The sequence below is a fragment of the Podarcis liolepis genome (genome assembly GCF_965112155.1).
Source record: "Podarcis liolepis genome assembly, chromosome: 3".
NCBI lineage: Eukaryota > Metazoa > Chordata > Lepidosauria > Squamata > Lacertidae > Podarcis > Podarcis liolepis.
In genome coordinates this window covers 119,512,050-119,530,467 of record NC_139557.1, presented here as the reverse complement: position 1 = coordinate 119,530,467, position 18,418 = coordinate 119,512,050, and the positions used below count along the sequence as shown (strand labels likewise).

Genomic DNA, 18,418 nt, shown 5'->3' with positions numbered 1-18,418 from the left:
ATCTTAAAAGAGTGAGCTCTGTTGCCATAGAGAGGAATGGATGAGCATTCTCTTATCTCACCAGGCTGGATGCCATGGGATCCTAGGATGAAGAATTCTTCCTGGTAGGCACATGTGCATGCAATTATGCCTAATATACTGTAATGAGTGGGCTCTGTGGAGCTAGTTTCTGTAAAAGCCTGGGCTACTTCCCATCCTGTAATCCTGTGGCTGGAGGGGCCTAGAATCTATAAGAGGAAACTTCCAGATCTGGTCTGGTCAGTTTAATAACCCCAAAATTCAGAGACCTGTGAATTTGGAAGGATGACTATATTTCAATTGGCATACTTTTTAAATGAACGCAACTCAGTTTGATTACTATTTAAAGGGAAACTGAACAGAATTTCTTCTCCATCTTGTACCACCCTCCATATTTTGTCACTCTTCATTTTCCACATTTCCACATTGTGGCCCAGTCCTCCTCACTAGACTGTTTTGGGAGATCCTCACCCCCTTTTAGTTTTCCTTTGTAATGACGTTTTGGGCCTCTTCACAAACCATGCCTGCTGACACCTCCTTCTCATGGACGTAAGGTGCCATTTTGGCTTCACTAGCAAGAACACTCATGCTTAGAAATGAAAAACAGAGGGGAAAGGGCTTTTGGATCTGCTTTTATTGCAAGGCACAAGCTCAGGTAAGCCTTGAAAATGTTGCTTTTTCAATCTGGATGCTTTGGAGAAGAAGTCCCCAGCTGGGGATCAAGTGGGATCCAGCGGTTCTCAAAGAGAGGGAGCATCTTCCACTTTTCAAAGGCATCTATCACTCCTCCTGTCTAAAACATAGAAACCAGCAACAAAAAGACAACAGTTAACTCAGTTTCATAGCAAAGTGACCATGTTTGAGACACGAAAACACAAAGCAAGGCATGTTGGACCACAAGAAAGATTTCATGATAATAAGCCATTGGGTAGGGATAGGTCTGTTTCAGTTTTTCATTTCCAGAAACTATGAATTACATAGATTCCCCTTTCGATGAGAACTGAATCCTATCTCTTGCCCATCCTTACCCTAGGGGGACTTTCTTTTCTAGGTACAATTAAATATGTCACAGAATAGTGAGGGGGCTTTCAAGGTCTCCAATATTCTCCTGCAGACTGGATGTTATGCACGGCAGGGATTTCTTGTCTTTGTGGCCCTGAAGAAGAGTTCTGGGGAAACAGGAAGCTTGCTCACCAGTTTGTGACAATGTTTTGAGAAACACGGGAGAACTGGCACCCTGGGGTTCATTCCGTCCAGTTGCTAATTTCTCTGCCAGGACCCAAGACAAAAGTCTACTGCCTCAGGTTCTTTCTTTAAAAGATAAAATAAAAATGAATCTGCTTGGAATTGAAAGTGGGAGATTTGCATGGAATGTATGGGATGTGAAACTGAGGTAATCTTATATGGTGGAGGGCAGGACACCACACAGAGTAAGAGCCCAGCATCTGTTAAAGCTGCAGAATAGACATCTCTTAGGCACTGAGATAAACAATGGATGAAGGTGCACAACAAATTAAATGTGTCCATCTGGTGTGGTTTAGGCATTTGGCAAAGGAGATCTGGCCTAAGCTCAGAGGGCAAAGGGGCCAAAGACAGCTGGACCAGCCATGAGGCAGGTGAGGACCCTGCTTCTGCTGGCAGAAGCCCCCCCCCCGACAACAAACCCATTGGTGCCCCTCCTGCCCCGCTGGTTCTGCTTATGGTGAAAGAACTCAGCACAATCTTGCTTAAAATGGGCGACAATAGAAGTGACGCTTTTGTGCCTGCAATCAACAGGGTATGGTGTGTGTCAGCGGCAGATCAGGCCATGGCAGGAGGAGCAGGTAGATGGGCTTAGGAGCCGTGCTGGCGGAATGGCAAAGCAGCAATTAGCATTTTGCATCAAGCGGTAAAATGGGATGTGCCACCCTTGGCTGATTCTGGCATAGGTATTTTATTTTTATTTTTGCAATGGAGCAATTGAGCTTGCAGGCAAAGGATGATCAGTTTAGGGGACTCTGCATTGGGTACTTGAAATGATCAATCCAGAGGGTAATGGGAGAGGGGCAGGAGGTGTAATTCTCTTTTGGTAAGCTGAAATTACCTTTGGCAACAGGGAGAATTATAAATACACCTTCCAATCCTTTTATAATTATTGGGACAACGTGTAGGGTAGCAAGTACCATTGGCATTATGGCATTGCCTTCTATTCTTTGGTTCCTGGTACTGTGAAGATCCTGTACAAAGAGAGAAACAAACATAACTGTCCACTGGGGAGAAGGAAGTTAAATCACAACTGGATGAAAGAGAGGAACAACTCCACAGCCCTTTGAACAGGAGTGGCTATGTGACTCTCTGGGTGCTGTGACATCCCAACTCCTACCCCCCACCCCACCCCTTGCCACTGGCCACTGGTGTTTTCCACCCTTGCTACATTCACAAGGAGAAAAGGTAAATGTGCTTATCCAGATATTTGCTCATGAGTGGAGGGTTTCAGTCCACGAAACACGACAGCAAGAAGTGAGGCACACATGGCTTATAAGTTATAGAGAAACTAAAGCCTGGAACTGAAGCCATCAGAGCCCAAGGACTACCCAGAATAAAAGGCTCTATATTACATCAAGAAACATTTCCCCACTAATTAGATACTATATACCCCAAATTTATTGGCAGACTTGTGGAATAGACAAATCAAAATTTTATTTTGTAAAACATATTCCATAAATTTGCATAGAATTCCATAAAATCTAACCAAACTGAGCAAAGAAGAGGCTGCTTTTGTTTTTCCTTACCAGTTTTAGATGCAAAGCCATTTTACATATATTAAAAAAAGGTAAAGGACAGTTTTGACAGTTAATTCCAGTTGCAGACAACTCTGGGGTTGTGTGCTCATCCCGCTTTACAAGCTGAGGGAGCCGGCGTTTGACCACAGACAGCTTCCGGGTCACATGGCCAGCATGACTAAGCTGTTTACCTTCCCGCCAGAGTGGTACCTATTTATCTACCTGCACTTTGATGTGCTTTTGAATTGCTAGGTTGGCAGGACCAGGGACCGAGCAATGGAAGCTCACTCCGTCGTTGGGATTCAAACCGCCAACCTTCTGGTCGGCAAGCCCAAGAGGCTCAGTGGTTTAAACCACAGGGTCACCCATGTCCTTTTTTCCTTATAATACTGTGCCATAATGAAGACAACATGTGAACATCAAAGTACAGCCGTCCTCTGAAAGTCAGCTCTCCCTCCAAGTAATGTGTTTAAAAAATGTACCTGAAAAAGTGTAATTTCATGACAATAGCATGAAAATATAGGTTATAATAGGGGAAATTGCATAGCAGTTATGGGCATAATGGGGGAAATTCAGCAACACAGTGCATATTTTCCCTAGTAGACACGCTTTGGTAGGCAATTTTGTCGGATATATACATTGTTTATGCAAAGAATTCCCACTAAAGAGATTACCACTAAAGAAGCATCTCTAGCAAGAAAAGTGAGCTTCCTTTGCAAGGCCAGAGAAGAGCAACTGTACTCCTCTCCCTCCTCCACCCCATAATAGGCTGGCAGGTGTCCCTTTGCCTTCTTCCTCTCCATCCCTTACCTGGGGAAGCCAGGAGCAGCAAACAGAGAACTGCCAAGCACAGGTGAAGGATCTTCATGGCTCAGGATGAATTGTGGTGGCAAAGCCAGCTTTTCAGTCAAATGGAGCCCCAAAGCTTGCCAAGAGAGGGCTGGGAGGGAGAAGTAGATTGCATAATTTTAATTTCTTTGGGACATTGTGACTTAGGCTGACGTGGACAAGAATGTTGACAAAATCACGTGCCTCTGCAAAGGCATTCCTGCATTCTGTCAGTCATACCAGTTTCCACAGAAGATCACAAACATTCAGGATGTTCTGTATTCATGTTTCAGAGGGAGATAGCTTGAATCAAATGAAACATTTATGAGGAGGATGCAATGCCCCACATAGGCAGTGCTAGGGGGATGTATCCCTCAGGTAAATAACTCACCCCTCACCTGTCCCTATCAGATTGCTGGACCCTTGCGGTTACGTGAAGGAAGGGGACTTTTCACATGCTCCCCTCCTACAATGATTATTCTTAGTAGTAGCCCGTGCTCCCCCCCCCTAAAAAATGTTTAGGGTTACTCTCATTTTCCTACTCATGTTGAAATACTGCTCCTCAATCTGGCCAAACTTAGATTCACAAAATGTTTAGGGGTATGCGTTACCCCTGCATCCCCCCCCCCCCGGAAATAGCACTGGTAGTAGTAATAGCTTCAAACAGTTCTTCCAAAAAAAAGAGATTCAAGTCCACCGATTGAAGAGGTTGTGTGGGACATGCAGGGCAAGGAGATTTCAAAGGTGAAATGATGGACTCTTTGCTTACTTGAAGGAAAGGCGATCTTCACATGCACCCTTGTCCTTCTTTTCATTCTTGCAGTCATCATCATCATCATCATCCTTTTTCGCAAACACCTTTTTCTAACTAGACTCAAAGCAACTTACAAAAATATTTTCAAACATGAGGGGCAAGGAATATATGGAACCTAATCCTCAGCTAACGGATGTGGGTGTCGCTGTGGTCTAAACCACTGAGCCTTGGGCTTGCCAATCAAAATGTTGGCAATTCAAGGTCTAAGATTTACTGCATGTACAACTATAAAAGAAAATGTGATGAAAATTATGTATCGATGGTATGTAACACCGGTGAAACTAGCAAAAATGTATAAGACAAGTAATAAATGTTGGAAATGTAAAGAAAAAGAAGGTACATTTTATCATATGTGGTGGGAATGTAAGAACGTAAAAAGCTTTTGGGAAATGGTATATAATGAATTGAAGAAAATGTTGAAATATACATTTGTTAAGAAACCAGAAGCATTTTTATTAGGCATTACAGGCAATGAGATAAACAAGAAAGAAAAGAAGTTATTTTTATATGCAGTGACAGCAGCAAGAATACTGATGGCCCAGAAATGGAAACAGGAGGAGCTATCTACGATAGAAGAATGGAGAACAAAAATGATGGACTATGCAGAATTGGATAGAATGACAGGCAGGATCCGAAATCGACGAGATCAAAGATTTACAGAAGATTGGGGAAAATTTATTGAATATTTGCAAAAACTAAGTGATAATCAGATTACGTTTGTAAGTTTTAATGAAGCTCTGTGATGGGAAAATGTCAAAATAAGTATTTAAAAATGGATGGAATTTACAGTAATAATATAAACAATAAGGTAGAAATGTGCGAAAAGTAAAAAAAAAAAAAAAGAGAAATAAGATGTATGGAGTGTATAATTTTGTTTTATATTTGAAAACATATATATAAGCCCTTCACGGCCTAGGACCCTCGTACCTACGGGACTGCCTCGCCTGGTATGCCCCACGGAGAGCCTCATGGTCCATAAATAACAACACCCTAGTGGTCCCAGGCCCTAAGGAAGTTAGATTGGCTTCAACCAGAGCCAGGGCCTTTTCAGCACTGGGCCCAACTTGGTGGAACGCTCTGTCTCATGAGACCAGGGCCCTTCAGGATCTGATTTCTTTCCGCAGGGCCTGTAAGACAGAGTTGTTCTGCCTGGCCTTTGGCTTGGAGCCAATTTGATTCCCTCCCCCCCCCCATTTTCTTTTTTCTTTTCCTTCTCCTGCAATGAGGCTACATTTTAATGTTCCATTATTTTAATGTTGTATTTTATTTTTGTTTTTAAGTTGTAATCATTCATCTTGTTTTTATTATTGCTTGTAAGCTGCTCTGAGCCCGGCCTTGGCTGGGGAGGGCGGGGTATAAATAAAAAATTATATATATATATATATATATATATATATATATATATATATATATATATAAAATAAATGTTGGCAATTCAAATCCCCATTACAGGGTGAGCACCCCTTGTTCAGTCCCAGCTCCTGGCAACCTAGCAGTTCGAAAGCACGTCAAAGTGCAAGTAGATAAATACCGTATTTTTCGCTCTATAACACGCACCCGACCATAACACGCATGTAGTTTTTAGAGGAGGAAAATCCGTAGGCATGCCACCCGTAGGCATTTCCTCCATAACACGCACAGACATTTCCCCTTACTTTCTAGGAGGAAAAAAGTGAGTGTTATGGTGCAAAAAATACGGTAGGTACCGCTCCGGCTTAAAGGTAAATGGTGTTTCTGTGTGCTGCTCTGATGTCGCCAGAAGCGGCTTAGTCATGCTGGGCACATGACCCAGAAAAACTGTCTGCGGACCAACATCGGCTCCCTCGGCCAGTAATGCGAGATGACCCCCGAGACCCCAGAGTCGCCCGCGACTGGACTTAAACAGTTCTTCCAACTTCAAACAGTTCAAACAGCTTCAAAAGGGGGGGGGGGGGAGATTCAAGTCCACTGATTGAAGAGGTTGAGTGGGACATGCAGGGCAAGGAGATTTCAAAGGTGAAATGATGGACTCTTTGCTTACTTGAAGGAAGGGCAATCTTCACATGCTCTCTTGTCCTTTTTCTCATTCTTGCAATCATCACCATCATCATCCTTTTTCCTTTTTTAACTAGACTTAACTGTCAGGGGTCCTTTACATTTACCTTTTAATCCTCAGCTATTCAAACAAGATGGAGGGGAGAAGATCACAGTGAGCAAATGCCCAGCAGCTATTGAAGTTTTAGGATGGACAGTTATGGTGATCCCTTTCCACTGAGATAAACAATAGATGAAACTGAATATTAATCTAAACAATCAAATACCATGTGATTTAAGGATTAGACCATGTGGATCTGGCAAAACCTCACAGAGCAAAGCAACCAAAGACAGGGCTGATCCCAGAGCCTTGAGGCAGGTGAGGACGCTGCTCCAGGTGGCAGAAGCCCCCAACCAGGCAGAATGTCCATGGGTGCCCCTCCTGCCCTGCTGCTTCTGCCAGTGGAGGAGAAGCACCAGCATCAGCAGCACTGATTTTGGAAAACATCACGGCCATTTGGGGCAATACGGGAAGTGCCACCCTAGGCTGATTCTGCCATAGGTGTCTTTTGCAATGGACAAGGTATGAAAACAACTGGCTGTGCAACCAATTAAGCTTGCAATCAAAGGACGATGTATTCAGGGAGCACTTAAGTAATTGACGCTTTGTGTAAGGAATGGAACAGGTAGCTAGTACTCACTGCTCTATCAAAATGACATTCTGTGTAATAAAAAGGTTGCATTAGAGATACTTTGTACTGCCAGTGGTTGTTTAATTAATGAAAAACCTAATTAAGACAACTGTAAATCTTGCAGGCTGTATAATTAACCTACATAATGACTATAATGAGTTTTGTTTTGGTTATTTCTGTTTCTGAAGGAATAGAATGGCTCTAAGACATGGATGGGAAGATGGAGGGAGGAGAGATGAGTTTGTATCGATGCAGTTTTTACATAATGGATGAAATAATAAAGTTTTAATGGAAAACTCAAATGGATATAGCAGACAAATGCTATATTAAAGGAGGTTAAACTGGAATCAGATAAATGATCATCAACTTGTAAAGAAACCTGTTGTTCATGTTAGCAGGCATCATAAAAGTTTTCCAAGTTTTACGTAATGAAACTATTTTCTCAGTTCACTGGCTCCCTTTGCCTAAATCCGAGAAGGGATGTTCATTTAGGGTGGTAGCCTAAAGTACTCAGATCAGAGGCTCCTGAAAATGATTGATCCAAAAAATGCTACAAGAGGGGCATGGTGCGGGGAGGAGAAATGATACTTTCCTCTGGACACTTGTTTGATTCTCATTCGCCAAGCAGAAGTTCCCTTCTGCAACAATTATACAGTGGTGGACAGCTCCCAATGTCAGTGAAGACAGCAGGACATCATCAACAGGAGGCAGATATAATCGGTTTGTAACAGGCCAAATCCTGTGTAGAGGGAGCACAAATACCATGGTCCACAAGTGAAAGGAAAGTTCATTCAGAAGAGCATGAAATGGAGGCACAACTTCATAGGCGCCCCTAAAATAAATCTTGGCTGGACCCTTGCGGTTACCTGAACGAAGAGCACCTTTCACAACAATAATTGGCCAGCCTGTCCTTTTCCTTCTCCTTTCCACCGTAGAGGATGACTAAGCCATTTACTTACTTACTTACTTACTTATTTACTTACTTAAGGTAAAGGGACCCCTGACCATTACGTCCAGTCATGGCCGACTCTGGGGCTGTGGTGCTCATCTCGCTTTATTGGCATACAGCTTCCGGGTCATGTGGCCAGCATGACTAAGCCACTTCTGGCAAACCAGAGCAGCTCATGGAAACACCGTTTACCTTTCCACCAGAGTGGTACCTATTTATCTACTTTTCTTTGACGTGCTTTCGAACTGCTAGGTTGGCAGGAGCAGGGACCGAGCAACGGGAGCTCATCCCGTTGCAGGGATTCGAACCACCGACCTTCTGATCAGCGAAGCCAAGATAACAAAGAGAAAGAGAGCTCAAAGTCTGTTCTGGTAGAGGGTTTAGGCTCATGGTCAGAGGAAGTAGAGCTTGAAGGGTTAGAGAGAAAACCCATAGCAGACCTTTGGGACCAGAGTCTTGAGAGAAGCCTAGCCAGAAAGAACAGTACTGAGAGGAAATTTCCCGTATTTTGTTAATTTATTGATAATTCTCACTCACACAATATGCCACCCAAAAAGATAAGAAACCCTGTGAGGGAAACAACTTATGAAAGCTCTGAAGGAGAGGAGAATGGAAATCCTCAGAGAGTAGAGCAGAGTTTAGAAAATGTAACTAATATCAAACCTGAGGCAGGAGATCCAAAATTCACTGAAGGATTTGTAAAATGGAAGTTAGAACAAGAATATAAATTGGAATTAGAAAAGATTAGATCTGCACAAGAAATAGAAAGAATTAAAGCTGAGAGCGAAAGACTTAAGGCTGAGAAGGAGAGTGAAAGACTTAATAAGGCTGAGCAGGAGAGCGAAAGAATTAGGGCTGAAAGTGAGAGCGAAAGAATGCAATTTCAGCTGGAAATGAGGAAACTGGAATTAGCAGCTATGGAGAATCAAAATAATAGTAATAACACCAGTAGTCCAACTCAAGTGAAGGTAGATTTAAAGCGCTTTCCTGAGTTTAAGGAAAAAGATTGCCCTGAGGCTTTCATTATACCATTTGAAAGAGCTTGTCAAGACTTTCAAGTGAAAGATGAGGACAAGATGACGATCCTTAGAGCCAGGATTGGTGGGTCATTAGCTGTAATTTATTCTCAAATGTCGGAGACCGATTAAAATATCTTATAAAGTGTTATGTAGTGTAGTTTCACCCTGGGCCAACAGGGGGATACTGTATATAGTTTTCACTCAGGTCTGTAGATAGTTTTCACTCAGGTCCGCGGCAGTTATTTTAGGCGGGAACTCTGGGCTGTTGTGGTTACAATGTGACAGCCGGCTGCCTATAAATACAGGCCGGCTGAGCTGTGGCAGTCAGTTCTATTCCAGCTTACCAGAATAAAGAGCTACTTGAAGAAATCGCTGTGCCGGCTGCTATGTCAACCCACGACTTAACACTGGCGACGAAGGTGGGATAGATGGACATCAGAGCACAGCCAGATGCGGCCAGCCTCTGAACTGAGCTGAATCACTGAGCTGAATCACAGAGCGAAATCACTGAGCGAAATCACTGGGCAGAACCAATTCAGAGCTGACTGTTCTGGCTAGAGCACTGTGTTCCATCCATCGCCCTTCACGCCGGCATCGGAATCATGGCTTCCCTTGTGCCTCTACCGCCGTTTGCGCCAGCCTCTGAATCATGGGACTCCTACCTCGCTCGGTTCGACTGCTACCTCCAAGCCAACGAGCTGACAGCAGTATCAAAGGATCGGAAGCGGGGCCTATTCCTCAGCCTCTGTGGGCCTGAGGTATTTGAGACGGCCCGAGCGTTGGTTGCGCCTGAAGCAGTCCAGGCAACACCATGGGACACGATCCAAGAGAAGCTCCGCAACCACTACGCACCAAAGCCGTCCAAGATTGCTGCCCGCCATGCGTTCTACCACCGGAACCAGGCAGAGGGGGAGTCAATCAACAACTACACCACCGCCCTGCGACAGGCTGCAATGCACTGTGAGTTCCGAGACTTAGACGATGCCCTGATGGATCGAATCGTCTGCGGGGTCCGGGACATCCATCTGCAACGGCGTCTCCTAGCCAAGCCAGACCTCACGCTACAGAAAGCCATTGAGGAGGCTGTGGCCTCAGAAGCTGCTGAACGCTCCGCCCAGGAGATCCGCAAGTCCAGCAGCCTGCGTCTTGCTAGGGAGCCAGTTCCGGTGCATCATGAAGAGGCCAGCAGTGAGGAGGCATCCTCCAGTGAAGACGATGACGTGCACCAGACAAAGCGGGAGCGCAGGAAGTTCCAACAGAAGTCCAAGGGCCAACCAGAATGTGCTGGCTGCGGAGGCAACCATTCCCGTGCCAAGTGTCGATTCAGAGACGCCATCTGTAGGAAGTGTTCCAGAAGGGGCCACATCGCTAAGGTCTGCCGATCGGCTCCGTCTGACACCCCCCCTTCATCGACTCGCAAGTCCAAGTCTTCACTCCAGTCTGCCAAGGAAAGTTGTTTCGCTCTCACCAACTGCCGCTGCCCGTCTGGAACCACGATTGGCCAAACCGACTCGCCTACGCGACACAAGCTGAACGTCACGGTGCTCATTGAAGGAGCTCCATGTGACATGGAGATCGACACCGGGTCTGCCCTGTCCATCGTGTCATGGAGCACCATCAAAAGACTGGTACCCAGAGTGTCCAAAAGGCAACTCGACTCTCACCGCGTACACCTGAGAGACTACCAGGGAAACGACATTCCCGTGGTAGGCGTTGGCCGGTTCCGGATCGCCTTCAAGGATTTTTCGGGCCTGCTCCGGTTGGTGGTGGTCGAAGGTCAGCGGCCAAGCCTCCTAGGGCTAGACTGGTTTGATGCCCTCGGCCTGGAAGTCACCGGCATCAACTGCATCTCTAACGCAGAGACTGAGGGTCTGGTCAAAGACTTTGCCGAGGTTTTTGACGGCACCTTGGGCCAATATACAGGTACGCCCATCTCCTTTAGCCTTGATCCACAAGTCGCCCCCATCAAGCTAAAGCCACGCCGGGTTCCCTTTGCTCTCAAGGCTAAGGTGGACGAACAACTGGACAAACTGATCGCCCAAGGAGTTTTGGAGCCGGTTGACCACGCAAAGTGGGAAACCCCCATCGTCACGCCTGTCAAGCCAGATGGGTCGGTGAGAATCTGCGCTGACTACAAGTGCACGATCAACAAGGCACTTCAGCAGCACGCTTATCCGGTTCCTGTTGTCCAACACCTGCTGCATTCCCTGGGTGAGGGTAAGGTCTTCGCTAAGCTGGACCTTGCCCAAGCCTATCAACAACTGCCAGTCGATGATGCCACTGCTGAAGCCCAGACGATCGTCACCCACCGGGGGGCATTCCGTTGCCGCCGGTTGCAGTTCGGGGTGAGTGTGGCTCCTGGCATCTTCCAAAGCCTTATGGAGCGTCTCCTGCAAGGGCTTCCGGGCGTGGTACCATATTTTGATGATGTCTTGGTGTCTGCAGACTCACACCAGCAGCTGTTCGAGCGCCTCCGTGCCGTGCTGACCAGGTTCCAGGAGGCCGGGCTCAAGGTAAAGAGGGAGAAGTGCCAGATCGCTGTTCCACAGGTAGAGTTCCTGGGCTATCTTATCGATGCCTCCGGCCTTCATCCAACCACATCCAAGATCCGCGCTATCCAGCAGGCCCCCACTCCAAAGAACAAAACGGAGTTGCAGGCATTCCTGGGACTGCTGAACTTTTATAACATGTTCCTGCCCCACAAAGCCACAGTGGCTGAGCCTCTTCACCGACTCCTTAGCACTAAGACGCCTTGGGCCTGGGGTCATCGGGAGACGGCGGCCTTCAACGCGGTCAAGGCTCTCCTTTCTTCAGACAGTGTGCTGGTACAGTACAGTGAATCCAGGCCGCTGGTCCTTGCCTGCGACGCCTCACCTTTTGGCATCGGTGCTGTCCTTAGTCACCGTTTTCCAGATGGAAGAGAAGCACCGCTCGCCTACTTTTCCAGGACACTATCTCCGACGGAACGGAATTACAGCCAGCTCGACAAAGAGGCATTGGCACTTGTGGCTGGAGTGAAGAGGTTCCATGAATACCTCTATGGCAGGACTTTTGTCCTCATCACTGATCACAAGCCACTCCTGGGCCTCCTCGCCGGTGATCGTCCAACTCCACCGGTCCTCTCACCACGCATGCTGCGATGGACTGTTTTCCTGGCTGCCTACCACTACCGGCTCATCCATCGCCCGGGGAAATCAATGGGCCATGCCGACGCCCTCAGCCGTTGCCCTCTTCCAGCATTTGTGGAAGACCCGGCTCCAGCTTCATCGCTCCTTCTGATTGAGGATCTTCCGGCAGCGCCTGTATCGGCTGCCACTGTGGCCTCCGCATCTGCCCAGGATCGCACCATCAGCCGGGTGCTCAACTGGGTGTGGAGGGGGTGGCCACAAGGGCCCTTTGCATCGGAGTTCCAGCCCTTCGCAACCAGACAACATGAACTCTCAGCTCATCGGGGCTGCCTGCTGTGGGGAGACCGCGTCGTGATTCCCCAGGGACTCCGTCAGCGCGTCCTGGAGGCTCTGCACGTTGGCCACCCGGGAATTGTCAAAATGAAGGCGTTGGCTCGGTGTTACGTCTGGTGGCCTAATATGGACGATGCCATCACTGCCTGGGTGTCTGCCTGTCAAGCGTGCCAGGAGTCGAGGCCTGCACCACCGGCAGCTAAGGGACACACCTGGGAGACGCCAAAGACACCCTGGTCGAGGGTGCACATCGATCTGGCTGGCCCCTTTCACGGCCGGACTTTTATGGTAGTGGTGGACGCCTATTCCAAATGGCTGGAGGTCGCCCTGATGCCCTCCACCACTACCGAAGCTGTCATCCGGGTGCTGCGAGGCCTGTTTGCAACGCATGGGTGTCCTGATGTCCTTGTCTCTGACAACGGACCGCAGTTCACGTCAGGCACGTTTGAGCGGTATCTTTTGGGACTGGGCATCCGCCATGCCCTAACGGCACCCTTTCATCCATCCAGCAACGGGCAAGCGGAAAGAATGGTGCGCTCGACAAAAGAGGCACTGGCGCGCCTGGACCGGGGAGACTGGCATGAGCGGGTCGCCGAATACTTGTTCGTGCAACACATCACCCCTCATGCGGCCACAGGGAGGAGTCCTGCTGAACTGCTTATGGGCCGCCGCCTCAGGTCACCGCTCGACCGGCTACACCCAGACTTTGCCGTGGCTGAACCCCCAGGCTGTGCCAACGCACCACGGTCATTTGTCCCAGGAAACCAGGTCTTTGCCCGGAACTATGTGGGGGACATCCCTTGGGTGCCAGCCACAGTAGTGGGAGTCACTGGACCTCACTCGTACCAGGTGGCACTCGAAGACGGACGCTTGTGGCGACGGCACATAGACCAGCTTAGGCGCAGGGTTGGGGACTTGGACACTACCGAGGTGCCCCCAACTGCGCTTGCGGCTCCAGAAGAGACACGTACAGATGGCGAGGCCCCACCTACACCTCCCTCGCAAACTGCCAGAGTGGAGCCGAACCAAGCCGTTTCAGAACAGACTCAGACCACTCCACTTGCGGAGGCTCCACCCACAGCAGCGGATCCAGGGGAGTTGGTTCCAACGCCACCTAGGGTCGCACCACAGCCTCAGCGAGAACTGTGTGGCCCTCCGGACTTGGCTACCAGTCCCCGGCGGTCTGGCAGAGTTTCCAAGCGCCCAACGTATTTAAAGGACTATGTTGTTGGACAGGTATCACTGTTGGTCTAAGTATGGGAAATGTAACCGATATGCTTTTGTGCTTAATTGAACCATTACGCGTAGTGCTGTATATAAGGAAACCATTACGATTGTAACTAACGCCTTATCTCGGTGGGGAGGGGTGTTATGTAGTGTAGTTTCACCCTGGGCCAACAGGGGGATACTGTATATAGTTTTCACTCAGGTCTGTAAATAGTTTTCACTCAGGTCCGCGGCAGTTATTTTAGGCGGGAACTCTGGGCTGTTGTGGTTACAATGTGACAGCCGGCTGCCTATAAATACAGGCCGGCTGAGCTGTGGCAGTCAGTTCTATTCCAGCTTACCAGAATAAAGAGCTACTTGAAGAAATCGCTGTGCCGGCTGCTATGTCAACCCACGACTTAACATAAAGGAAAGACACCCTCCATCACTTCAAGAAGCCGGTAACCTAGCTGACCAAATAAACAAAATAAGGGACCATAGGTTTGATGAACCGAGTTTTGGTGGGAAAGTGTGGGGGACTAACAGAAATAAATTCCAACAAGCAAAGGGAATCCCCTCTTCAGAGAAAGACAAGGGAGATAGGCCATTGTCAAAAGGGCAAAATGACAAGGCCCAAGCCAACGCCAGTCTCACTGAGAAGAAAGGATGGAAAACAAACTATACAAATCCCAAAGAAGTTCAATGCTGGGGATGTGGAAAATTTGGCCACAAAAGATTTAATTGTAGATCTGGAGGAGAAAAGTCTGGTAATATTAGCCCTCAGAGAAGAACCTTTTGTATCAAAGAAGCTGAGGAGAGCCAAGCTAGTCAGGACAGGCCGAAGCCTGATGAAGTAGTGGAGGCTAAAGTGGCACATTGCTATGCTATAAAACAAGATAATCTTCTTTTAAAAAATGCTAGGGAAGATATTTGGTTTGATGGGAAGAGATTTCTGGGGTTAAAAGACACCGGGTCTCAGGTCACTATTGTCCACCCAGAGATCATCTGTCCCACCAAAATAATTCCAGGGAAAGTTATGGAATTAAAAGGAATTTCTAAACACCCTGAGGTATTACCAGTTGCAGAAATCCATATTAAATTCCAAGATTGGTCAGGGAAGTGGCAGGTTGCTCTTTCTGAGGAGATTCCTACTACTGTGCTGATCGGATGGGATCTCTTAGAGCATGTACAGAGTTCTTTTGTAGTTACTCGCTCCAAGGGGGGTCAACAGTCACCCGATGCTGAGGGGAATGCTACTGTTGCCCAAGGAGACAGAGCATTGTAAAAAGCCAAAAACATAGTTTTGCCCAAGAACAGAAAGAAGATGCTGATTTAGTTAATTGTTTTGAGGCAGACAAATCAGATGAAGCCGATATAACATGCTGGGAAGGGAGAGGGGAGCAATTGTGCAATCTACAAGAAATAAAGATAGCTCCTACATTAACCCTTAATCAGCAGGTGGAGGTTAAGCAGATCCTACAAGATTATAAAGACATTTTCAGTAACACTCCAGGCAGAGCTATAAAGGAGTTATACATCATATCGACACTGGGGATGCTAAGCCTATTGCTGGCAACCCCTAAAGAATAACTGGAGAGTATGTGGGGAAAGTTAGCAATGAGGTAAGGGCGATGCTGAAGGCAGGGATGATAACCCCTTCGGAAAGCCGCTGGGCAGCACCCATAGTGTTATTAGACAAACCTGATGGATCTATTGGATTTTGACTGGATTATAGGAAGCTGAACCGTGTCACTAAAGCGGATGCATATCCAATGCCGCGTTTAGATGACCTGATCGAAGCTATAGGCCAGTGTCATTACATCACCTGCCTAGACTTGACAAAGGGGTACTATCAAGTAGAAATGGGCCCTAGGGACCAGGAGAAAACTGCGTTCAGAAGTCCCTTAGGGCTGTTTGAGTTTAAAGTAATGCCCTTTGGCTTAAAGAATGCACCAGCAACTTTTCAGCGATTGTGTGGACAAAATCCTGAACGGATTACGAGAGTTCACAGTTGCTTATTTGGACGATATGGCTGTGTACAGTCCAACTTGGGAGAGACACAAAGAGCACTTAGGGATAGTGCTACAGCGAATTAAAGAGGCGGGCTTGACCATCAAAGCCAGCAAATGCCAGATAGGGGTCTCGACTATTCAATACCTGGGACACATGGTGGGAGGAGGAGGGATGAAACTTTTAGAGACAAAGGTAGAAGCCATTTCCTACTGGCCTACCCCTACCTCCAAGAAGAAAGTCAGAGCTTTCCTAGGACTAGCCGCTTATTATCGCAAATTTATTCCAAAATTTAGCGAGATAGCAGTGCCTTTATCTGTCCTAACGCAGAAGAAGGAGCCAGACAAGATTAACTGGACAGCAGCATGTCAGCAGGCGTTTGACGCCTTAAAAAGCGCCTTGACATCACATCCAGTCCTTGTTGCTCCTGATTATGATCGTGAGTTCACCGTCTTCACCGATGCATCCAATGCCGGGATCGGGGCCGTGCTGTGCCAACAGGGAGAGAAGGGCGACCTGCATCCCATCACCTTCATAACCAAGAAACTACTACCAAGGGAAAGACATTATTCGACCATCGAGAAGGAATGCCTTGCCATCGTGTGGGCATTACAGAAACTGAAGCCGTACATCTGGGGCCGAACTTTTACTTTATGTACTGACCATTCACCCTTGCTGTGGCTGAGAACCATGAAGACCAACAGTAAGCTGATGAGGTGGGCCCTATCACTGCAAGACTTTAATTTTACGGTTAAAAATGTGAAAGGGACCCTGAACACCGTTGCAGACGCCTTATCCAGAAGACCTGCAATTGAAAGTTAAGTGAATGCTTAAGATGCAACAGGCTTTTGTATATATGTATATTTTACCAGAACCCAGTGTTTGATGTACAAATGTTAGGTGTGAAGTGAAGGGTGAAATGACAGGTTAGGAAATGTTTATTTGCCATAAAGATGTACTGCTGATTGATCAGGAGAATAACTAGGTTAAGTTATCCCTCCTGAGTCAATCTTCTTAAGGGGGGAGGAATGTGGCGTTTGCCTGGTGGGATGGGTCATAGGAAAGGGTTAAAATGGGTGTGATGTGATTGGCCAGTGAGAATTCAAGGGGGGAGTAAAAGTTAGAGTGGGAGACTTTGAAAGTCAGTTGAGGTTTGGGAGTTGAAGAAGGAAGAGGGAGGATTAAGTGTGGGTTGGCAGAGATGTATTGTAAGAGGAATTGTCAGGTGGAGTCAGATAGATAGTTGGGAAAAATCAGTTTGGAGTGGTTAGGAACTAAGATTAAGAAACTGACAAGAGAAAAATAAACTGAAACCATACGCTTGTTCCTGCATTTAAAAATAAACTTGATTATTTGTTAATATTAACAGCTGTCTGGACTCGGTGTGTCCCCGTGAGAAGCATGGTGGTGGCAGCGAAGAAAGCAATCACAGTGATGGCACAGGGTCAATAGACCGTCAAACGTCCGGGGGCCCTGTGTGGTCGCCACAGTAAGTAAGTAAGTAAATGGCTTAGTCATCCTCTATGGTGTAAAGGAGAAGGGAATGGACAGGCTGGCCAATTGTTATTGTGAAAGGTGCCCTTCCTTCAGGTAACCACAAGGGTCCAGCAATGTGATGGGAACAGGTGAGGGGTGAGTTATTTACCTGAGGGATACACCCCCCTGGCACTGCCTATTCTCCTCATAAACTTTTTGTTTGATCCAAGCGATCTCCTTGTGAAACATGAATGCAGCAGATCTGAATGTTTGCGATCTGTAGTTGGGATCCTACTTCTGTGGAAACTGCTATGACTACCAGATTTCAGCAATATCTTCCCAGAAGCATGTGATTTTGGCAACATTCTCCTCCATGTCAGCCTAAGTCAAAATCTTCCAAACAAATTTAAAATATGGGAAGCATAGGTGCAGCCAAGATTTATTTTAGGGGGGTCGGCTATGAAGTTGTGCCTCCGTTTCTTCCTCTTATGAATGAACTTTCCTTTTACTTGTGGACCATGGTATTTGTTCTTCCTCTACACAGGATATGGCCTATCACAAACTGATTGTATCTGCCTCCCATTCATTTGTCCTGCTGTCTTCACTGACATTGGGAGCTGTCCACCACTGTATAATTGTTGCAGAAGGGAACTTCAGCTTAGCAAAGGAGAATCAAACAAGTGTCCAGAGGAAAGTATTATTTCTTCTCCCCGCACCATGCCCCTCTTGTGGCATTTCTTGGATCAATCATTTTCAGGAGCCTCTGATCTGAGTAGCTTTAGGCTACCACCCTAAATGGACATCCCTTCTTGGATTTAGGCAAAGGGAGCCAGTGAACTGAGAAAATAGTTTCATTACGTAAAACTTTTATGATGCCTGCTAACATGAACCATAGGTTTCTTTACAAGTTGATGATCATTTATCTGATTCCAGTTTAACCTCCTTTAATATAGCATTTTTCTGCTATATCCATTTGTTTTCCATTAAACCTTTATTATTTCCTCTATTATGTAAAAACTGCATCAATACAAACTCATCTCTCCTCCCTTCCTCTTCCCTCCATTCTGTGTCTTAGAGCCATTCTATTCCATCAGAAACAGAAATAAGCAGATGTCATAATAAGGTTTTTCATTAATTAAACAACCACTGGCAGTACAAAGTATTTCTTAT

The 18,418-nt window shown here is 46.7% G+C and overlaps 1 long non-coding RNA gene across 3 annotated transcripts; it reads right to left on the bottom strand.

The window, feature by feature from the left end:
- Positions 1 to 757: 757 nt before the first annotated feature.
- On the bottom strand, positions 758 to 15,630 carry LOC310702880. 3 transcript variants are annotated; one of them, XR_014523738.1, is made up of 4 exons: positions 14,555 to 15,630; positions 6,443 to 6,577; positions 2,102 to 2,234; positions 758 to 811 (listed from the first exon to the last, which is right to left on the bottom strand). It is a non-coding gene; the product is annotated as an uncharacterized lncRNA (long non-coding RNA). The 3 variants fall into 3 exon arrangements; XR_014523740.1 differs by having other exon boundaries at positions 6,443 to 6,672; positions 14,839 to 15,630; XR_014523739.1 differs by lacking the exon at positions 6,443 to 6,577 and having other exon boundaries at positions 14,826 to 15,630.
- Between the last annotated feature and the right edge of the window lie 2,788 nt (positions 15,631 to 18,418).